Below are 8,532 nucleotides of genomic sequence, written 5' to 3'. Positions count from 1 at the left end.
GCTCCACAGACGTATCGTGGTTGGCGGGATTGGATACGGAAATCTTGTTCTACATGGGGTGCGATAGATATCCCTGGGTGAAAGTCCCTAAACCCTTATGGTACCAGGAGGTTGCTCCAACGTCTAGACCGAGTGGGTGCATGAGCGCTGGGTGCCGATTACCAGACGGTTGCGCTTTCCACTGTGTCGTGGTCGGTTGGAAGGGGGTGCGGCCTTACCCGCCCGAGAGTAGGGGGCAATGCTAGGCTGAGTCTGACCAGCTCGAGGAATGGGTCCGCTATTGACGAGCCGAGCCCGATATTGGCAGGCGGATAGTGAGGTCTTTTCCACTCACCTTATTGCGCGCGATGGGGCGGCAATCTGGCTTGGAGTGTACTAGACCCCGGTGATATTCCAGATTTGAGCCGTATTGACATGTGGACTTAGATGAGGATTTGTATGCTTGACTTGCATTGCATGGCCTTGGTATGGCCGACATCATTCTTTGCACCGCATGGCCTTGGTACGGCTAATGGGATTCTTAGCATTCATCAGCATGTTCCGCATTACTCTGATACTGCATGACTACATTATCACTTGAGCATACACTTTCACCACCCTCTAAGCTTTCTATAAGCTTATGCACGACCGTTGCGTGCAGGTGACGTTGGATCGCAGCAGCGCTGAGGCTCGGACGCGTGGCTGATCTTCTTTTGGAGTTTTGGTCTATCTTCATTGTATTTCCCTTCTGCTCATTGTACTTGTAAAGTTTTTGATTATAGTGGAAATGTGATGGAGTTTCTGGTTGTTGTTTGTGGGTTATGCCTTTGGTTATGCTTATTACGAATCAAACTGATGTTAAAAATCCTCCTTGTAGCATCCCAGGATCGGTACCTGGCGAATGGGCGCTGGGAGCCGAGAATGGGGTTCTACGGAGGCTGTCGGCGCCAGATTCGGCGATCGGGAATTTTGTGAGCCCGGTTTCCGAGTTTGGGGCGTGACACAAACCATCTACTCCATGTCTAATGCCAGGAAAGTGGCATTGATGATGAATGTGATTCTTCACATATACTTTGATGTCCAAACGCTCCATCTGCATAACTGAATTCACAAATCGAAAGAGAAATCAGTGATGTGTTTGGTTTCATGGTTTTAAGACTTAAACGCAACTCACACCTGATCTGGTTTGAAAACATGAGTCACTCAGATGAGTCGCCCCATCTTCGCTGAGTTTGGCCGATTCACCCCAACTCGGGTGTGTCGTGACTCGTCAACAGACTAAATTTTTCTAAACATTATCACTTATCAGGGGTGGCAGCGAATTAGGTGTTACCCGGGTTACAAATAATACAGTGGGACCCTTACTGTGGGGCCCACCTTGATGATGTGTTGTATATCCATGTTGTCCATATGTTTCTATAGCGCATTTTATGACGTTATATCAAAACTTAAGCAGATCCAAATCTCAAGTGGACCACACCACAGAAAACAATGGTTGTTGAGTGCCTCACCATTAAAAATTCGAAAGGGCCCATTGTAAGGTTTTCGTAATGTTTATTTGCCATCCAACCTGTTGATAATGTCAAGAATACCTGGATGAAGGTAAAATACAAAGATCAGATTGATCCAAAACTTTCGTGGCCCACAAAGTTTTAATAGTTATTCATAACCGTTTCTAGATGGTCCACATAAGATTTGGATCTTCTAAAGGTTTTGGATTGCATCCTGAAATGAGATGGAAAAACAGATGGATGGCGTGGATAAACAAAACATACATCAAGATGAGCCCCCACACGGTTAGGGTGTGACAACCCATTTTTTGTGGGAACCAACCCCACCGTCTGCTTGCGTGTGGCCCACCAGAGTTTTGGATCAGGCTCATTTTTTGGCCTTATATCCTCTTATGGCCAGGCCAAGATGATAGACGGAGTAGATTTATATCATCGTTAGTGGGACTCACCATATCTATAAAAAAATTAAAAAGGAGAATGAATTATCTTCCACGCGTCACCACCGACTAACCCACTTTCTTCATTCTTCCTTCCTTTTTATACGGTAATGGGCACCGAACCCTCCCACTAAAGGAAACTGTCCACATTCCCCACTCTTCCATCTCGTTACTCACCTCCATTAAAAAGGAAGGAAAGAAATAAACAAAGAAACAATTAAGTAGAGAGAGAGAGAGAGAGAGAGAGAGAGATTGGAGTAGGGCCGGATCATTAGATTTTTAAGGTAGGTGATCTTAACTTAAAGTTTAATATTTTCAGTTAATTGTTATGTTATGAATATTATTTCAGTTAATTATTATGTGGGTGATCCAATCCCAGATGTGAACCTTTTTAATACTTATTTATTTATATTTATTTTTCTTTATAAAAAAAATCTTTTATTTTCCCTTTGAAATTTTCAAGAAATTTATATTTATTAAATAAATATATTTTGTTGATGGGCTTATGAAAATATAATGATTATGTTAATCTATTTGGAATATAAGTTTGTGAATGAATAAATTTATTTAAATTAGTAAATTTGAAATAATTTCAAAATATTTTTAATTAGTGATTATGTTAATTATTAAATTTAATTATGTAATTAATCTGAATTATTAAAAAAACAGGTTAAAAAGTAAACCAAAATTTAAATTCCAATAATTTATAATACTTGAAATTAATTATATAAAAATAAATAAATAAAAATTTGAATGTGTAAAAATAATAGTATCCAATGTCCAAATTAATAACTTCCTGTAACTTATTTTATATATATATATATATATATATATATATATATATATATATATATATGAAATTTAGAATATTTGATCTAAAATAATTACATTAAATTTTTTAATTAATTTAAGATAGATTAACTTAAATTATTAAATAATAATTTAATTACATTGTTAATTTTATAAATTATGGAATCAGTATAATATTTTGTTTCTATAAAGATTAAAATCTAAATTTTAATTAATTTAAATTTTAAATGAACTTAAGTTTAAGAAAATTTTTAAAATTTTGGAATTAAAGCTAAATTGATTATATTTATATATTTTAAAATTTATTGATTAATATATATTTAAAATTTATTAGATTGAAATATTAATAAAGTATAATATTAAATTTAAAACTTATAAATCTTCTCCATGTAGTTCAAAATTTTTGTTTAAATTTAAATGTAAATAAATTTATTGATTAAACCTAAATATACATTCTCGATGAATTATCAAAGAGAAATTAAAAATTAATTATAAAATAATCAAGTCATTTCAATATATATAATTAAATTAAATCAAAATTAGAACAATATATGTGTGTGTGTGTGTGTGTGTGTGTGTGTGTGTGTGTGTGTGTGTGTGTGTGTGTGTTAAGTTTATGTGATAATTAAAATAAAATTTAAAATTTAGAATTTAGTGAATAAAAATAATAAAGATTTTTATACTAATACTTAATATTATTTAAGTAAAAAAATTGATTTAATTAAAGTTAGAATTTAAATAAAATTTCTTATACATTATTTCACAGTAATTCCTAAATTAAATAATAGTAAAAATAATATTTTATTTAAATATTTAATTATTAAAGTTTCAATAAAATTATATCTAGAATTATTGATTAGAAATAAAAATTTATATTGTTAATATTTTCAATTGCGAAATAATGATTTATCTTACATGCATGTCTAGCATTCATTTAGCATCAATTTTAATATGTTGGATGTAACATAAACAAGTAGGGCAATCATGTCCCTTTGGTGAAAGACCCCAAAGTTAGCAAGTAGGGCAATCGTGTCCCTTGGGTGAGAGACCCTAAAGCCTGCGAGTAGGATAATTGTGTCCCTTGGGTGAAAGACCCTATAACCCACTGGATCATTTGGAGTCTCTTTTATGTACAGTGTATGAGTACAATTATGTGCGTAGACATACGTAAGAGGTACAATTGGAGCAGTAGTCTGACCAGCTAATATATAAATGGGTCCATCACCATGAGGTACTAGTGTGTGGGCGTTAATGCAACGTGGTCATCCACTTAGGTACGGTGTTGTAAGAAATGACATATATTATTTATGAGAAGTCATGAAAAATATCACATACATTGCAATTTTACAATTTTGTTGCTTAAATTTATGTTCTTTATTATCTGTATTTTATTTTCCTCCATCGTTTATAAAAATTCTATTATCTGAACATGTTAAATTTTGGGTAAGAAATGACCCTACTGGGCTGTTATGCTCATCCTACTACAAAAATGCACAGGTGCAGAGCTGAAATACTTTGAGTAGGCGGGCGTCTAGTATTAGTTTTATTTTCTAGAAAATTAGGTTTAATATAAATTTAATTCAGTTTTGTTATTTAGGTTTAATTTATATTCTAAATTTTGATGTAAAAAAAAAAAAAAAAACTATCAAGAGAGTTAATTTTATAAACATTTCAGCAGTATTTTCTTTTTAGATGATGTTGAATATCTATTAAATTTGATTGAATCATGTGGATTATAATAAATAATCAATATATTAAAACTCACGAACTTGGGATTCGAGTAGCCGAATGTCGAGGCATGACAAGTTGGTATCATGGCTAGGTTTAGATTAAAAACTGTGGACCTAGGGTTGTCTTTTAAATTATTGACCCAAACATAAATCCCTTTGCTTTTATGATAGGAAAAATAGAAATATAAACTTAGGGATCATTGCATTATGTTGACATCAGATATGATCTTATTTAGACTTGACATTGAACTAATAACCCAAATTTAGACCCTAAGGAATTTTAAATTTTTTTTAGCATACTACGATAAATTGGATAGCAATAGCAAGGAGAAAATACTTAACTTTAAAAAAATCATAACTAATTAATTACAACTCTGCTTAAGTCGATTCAAAATCTTAGTCGTAGATTAACAAGTATAGTTTTAGTTAAAAATAATTCAAAAATGTAAATATAGGTTTATCATATACCAATATTAAGTTGTGTATATTAGTCAGAAATTAATTATTTCTGGATAGACCTAATTATCCGAATTTTTGAATTTCTGTAGACATTGTATTAGGCTGAAATTTTATAAAATTATAACAGACTTATAGATGTACCCTCATAAAAAAATTTAGATCAATCTGACACCTATAAGTATCAGAAACATTAGCGGGAATAATATCCTAAAAATCTGAATTTTCTGCATGACAACCTTGATACATGTCATTGCCTAAATTCTCTTAACCTTCAGGTGTTAGTCTTTTAGATCATCTAATCTTTCTTACAATTCAATAAATTTTTCATGCTCCTAGAGACCTTAAATAGTATACACTCCCTTAATAACACTTAGAATTCAATTCTCATTACTACAATCTACCTTGGCTGTCACACACTAAGCTTACTTGTTTAATTAATCGTAGATTATGACGGATCACAACATTAATGTCGAAGCTTCATCAAGAGCTCATGATCCCAATGCCACTGATAACGGGTCACTTATGGGTGAAATTAGTAGAGCCATAGGAGATCTGATAGCTCTTGTGGGCTATCAGTTAAGACGAACTCAAGTACAAGGTCAAACCCAAACCGTTTGCATAGCTAACGAATGGATAAGAACTTTATTGGAAATGTTCAAAAGACAGAGGCTGCCTGTATTTAAGGGTGGGCTTGACCTATCTAAAGCGAAAGTGTGGAAGAAACAACTTGATAAGATATTCACGGTTATGAAGTGCGATGAATACTAGAAAGCAGAATTGACTATTTACATGCTAAAAGAAGAGGCAGACCATTGGTGGGACTCGGTCGTTAGGATGAACTCAAGAGTTGAAGCCTGGACCTGGGCCCAATTTTGTGAGAAGTTTAACGATAAATACTTTTCTTTGTATGTGAAAAATCAAAAGGTGGGAGAATTCATAAAATTAGAGGAGGGTGATATGACAGTGCGCTAATATGATGCTAAGTTCACAGAGCTATCGCGATTTGTAACTTTTCTAATGTCCGATGAAACCCGTAAGGCACAGAAATTTGAAGAAGGTCTGAGAGCCTCTATTCATAGTCAATTAGCCCCTTTCGTACAGAAGACCTATGCCGAAGTGTTGAAGTGTGCCTTAGCAGTGAAGAAAGACATCAACGAATATTGGAATAATCGTGATCAGAAAAAGGACGTATAGAGTGGTGCTAGAACTGATACACATATATCTCCAGCTCAGCAAGATGCAGCTAAGAGATAGAGAATAACATCGATATTGATGGCCAGACCGACGATAGCACTTCCTGCACTGCGATTTTCAAGAATTTGCTATAATTGTGGACTCGAGGGTCACACTTCTCATTTTTGTTCCAGACCACAGCGCACTCAATATCCACAAGGTCAGGACCTATATATGCGGCATAGGAGATGGATGAAATTCTTGAAGGATTATCATTTCGACATCTGCTATCATCTAGCTAAGGCGAATGTCGTAGCCGACAAGCTAAGCAGGAAGACACGTAAACTGGTGGCAAGTTTAATGATTAAAGAATGAGAGATGCTTGATATAGTTAAAGATTTTGATGTCAGACTTCGTATTGATGAACCTCGAGCTTATATCGGTAACTTAGTGGTACAACCCACTCTGGTAACTAATCTCTTCATCATCCAATTAAATTAGCCATTTAATTCTTATATTAGAATGTAGTTATTCAGGATTTTCTTTTCTAGGTGCGACGAATAATAGAAACACAGAAGGATAACACATGGTTACAAGAGAAAATAACAGAAAAAACAGGAAAGGACAACTCGGAGTAACGAGTAGGCTATGATGGTAGGATCAAATTGAAAGGAAAGTTATGTGTTCCAGACATATCTGAATTGAAACAATAAGTCTTAGATGAGGGGCACCGTACAAAATTCACCATCCACCTAGGAGGAACCAAGATGTACCGTGATGTACGATGTCAATATTGGTGGAGTAATATGAAGAATGACATAGCTAATTACGTTGCAAGGTGCCTTACCTGCAAGCAGGTTAAAGTGGAGCATCAGAAGTCGTCGGGACTTTTACAACCATTAAGGTCACAAAGTGGAAGTGGGAGCACATATCAATAAATTTTATTGTTGGACTACCGAAAACAAGTCGTCATTATGATGCGATATGGGTGATCATTGATATGCTAACAAAGTCAGCACACTTCCTTCCTATACATATTTCTTCATCCCTAGACGAGTTAAGCAAGCGGTATATCAAAGAGATCGTTAGGCTCACGGCATTCCGGTGTCCATTGTATCCGATCGAGACCTTAGGTTTACATCACGCTTTTGGAAGAGTCTTCAGAAGGCCTTGGGAATGACGCTAGACTTAGAGGTGTACACGAATTGAGCTAGCTCGATTAGCTCGCTCGACTTGACTCGAAAAAGCTCGATTCGACTCGGTTCGAAGCTGAGTTCGAGTCGAGTTGAGCTAATTTTTTAAGCTCGAAAATGAGTTCGAGCCGAGTTCGAGCTGGCCCCAGCTTGAATCAAACCAGTTCGGTGACTCGGTTATTTTGATATTGATGTTGCTCACCAAGTGTTTGATGAAATGACTCAAAGAAGTGTGACAGGTGGCAAGGAAGGTATGTATATGAAACCAACACCCTTTTTTTCTTGATTTTTATGTTGCTTAGAAGGTGTTTGATAAAATACCTGTAAAACCATTGCTGTTATCTCAAATACAGTGAGATTTTAAAGGTGCAATCTAGGTGTTTGTGAAAATGCTGCAATGGTGAACTCGACTCGAACTGGCCCGAGTTACTGACCGAACCGAGCCGAGATGGCCAGTCAGGCTCGAGGACCGAGTCGAGCCGAGTTCAAGCTAAGGTTAGCTAGTGGCCGAGCAAAGTAGAGCTGAGGCTAGGTCGACTTGGTTCGACTCGATGTACACCACTAGGTAGACTACAGCATGGCTTTTCATCCGCAGACTAACGGGCAAACGGAGTGGGTAAATCAAATCCTAGAAGACATGCTTCGCAGCTGCATTCTTGACTTCAAGGAAAATTGGGATGACCACCTCTACTTAGTAGAATTTACCTACAACAATAGTTTTCAGTCCAGTATTGGCATGGCGCCATTCAAAGCTTTATACGGAAGACCCTACAGATCACCAAGTTGTTAGACCAAAGTGGGTGAAAGAACATTATTGGGACCAGAACTATTCCAAGAGACATCCGAGAATATTGTCGTCATCAAAGAACATCTACGTACTGCTCAAAGTCGCCAGAAGAGCTACACCGACAATTGCCGAAGGAACTTAGAGTTCGTCATAGGAGACCATGTGTTCTTAAAGGTATCCCCGATGAAAGGAGTTATGCGATTCGGGAAAAAAGAAAAATTGACACCACGCTACATCGACCCATTCGAGATCTTGCAGAGAGTAGGCCTCGTAGCCTACAGATTAGTCTTACCTCCTCAGCTTTTTGGCGTCCACGATGTATTTCACGTATCTATGCTTCGGAAGTACGAGAGAGACGCATCGTAAATCATTAATTGAGAGCTGCTGGAAATCCAGGAGGACGTTTCATACATAGAGCAACCGATTCGCATCCTCGACAGGAAGGAGTAAGTA

The sequence above is a fragment of the Magnolia sinica genome, chromosome 7 (genome assembly GCF_029962835.1).
Source record: "Magnolia sinica isolate HGM2019 chromosome 7, MsV1, whole genome shotgun sequence".
Lineage (NCBI taxonomy): Eukaryota > Viridiplantae > Streptophyta > Magnoliopsida > Magnoliales > Magnoliaceae > Magnolia > Magnolia sinica.
Note: the sequence above shows the minus strand (reverse complement) of the source record.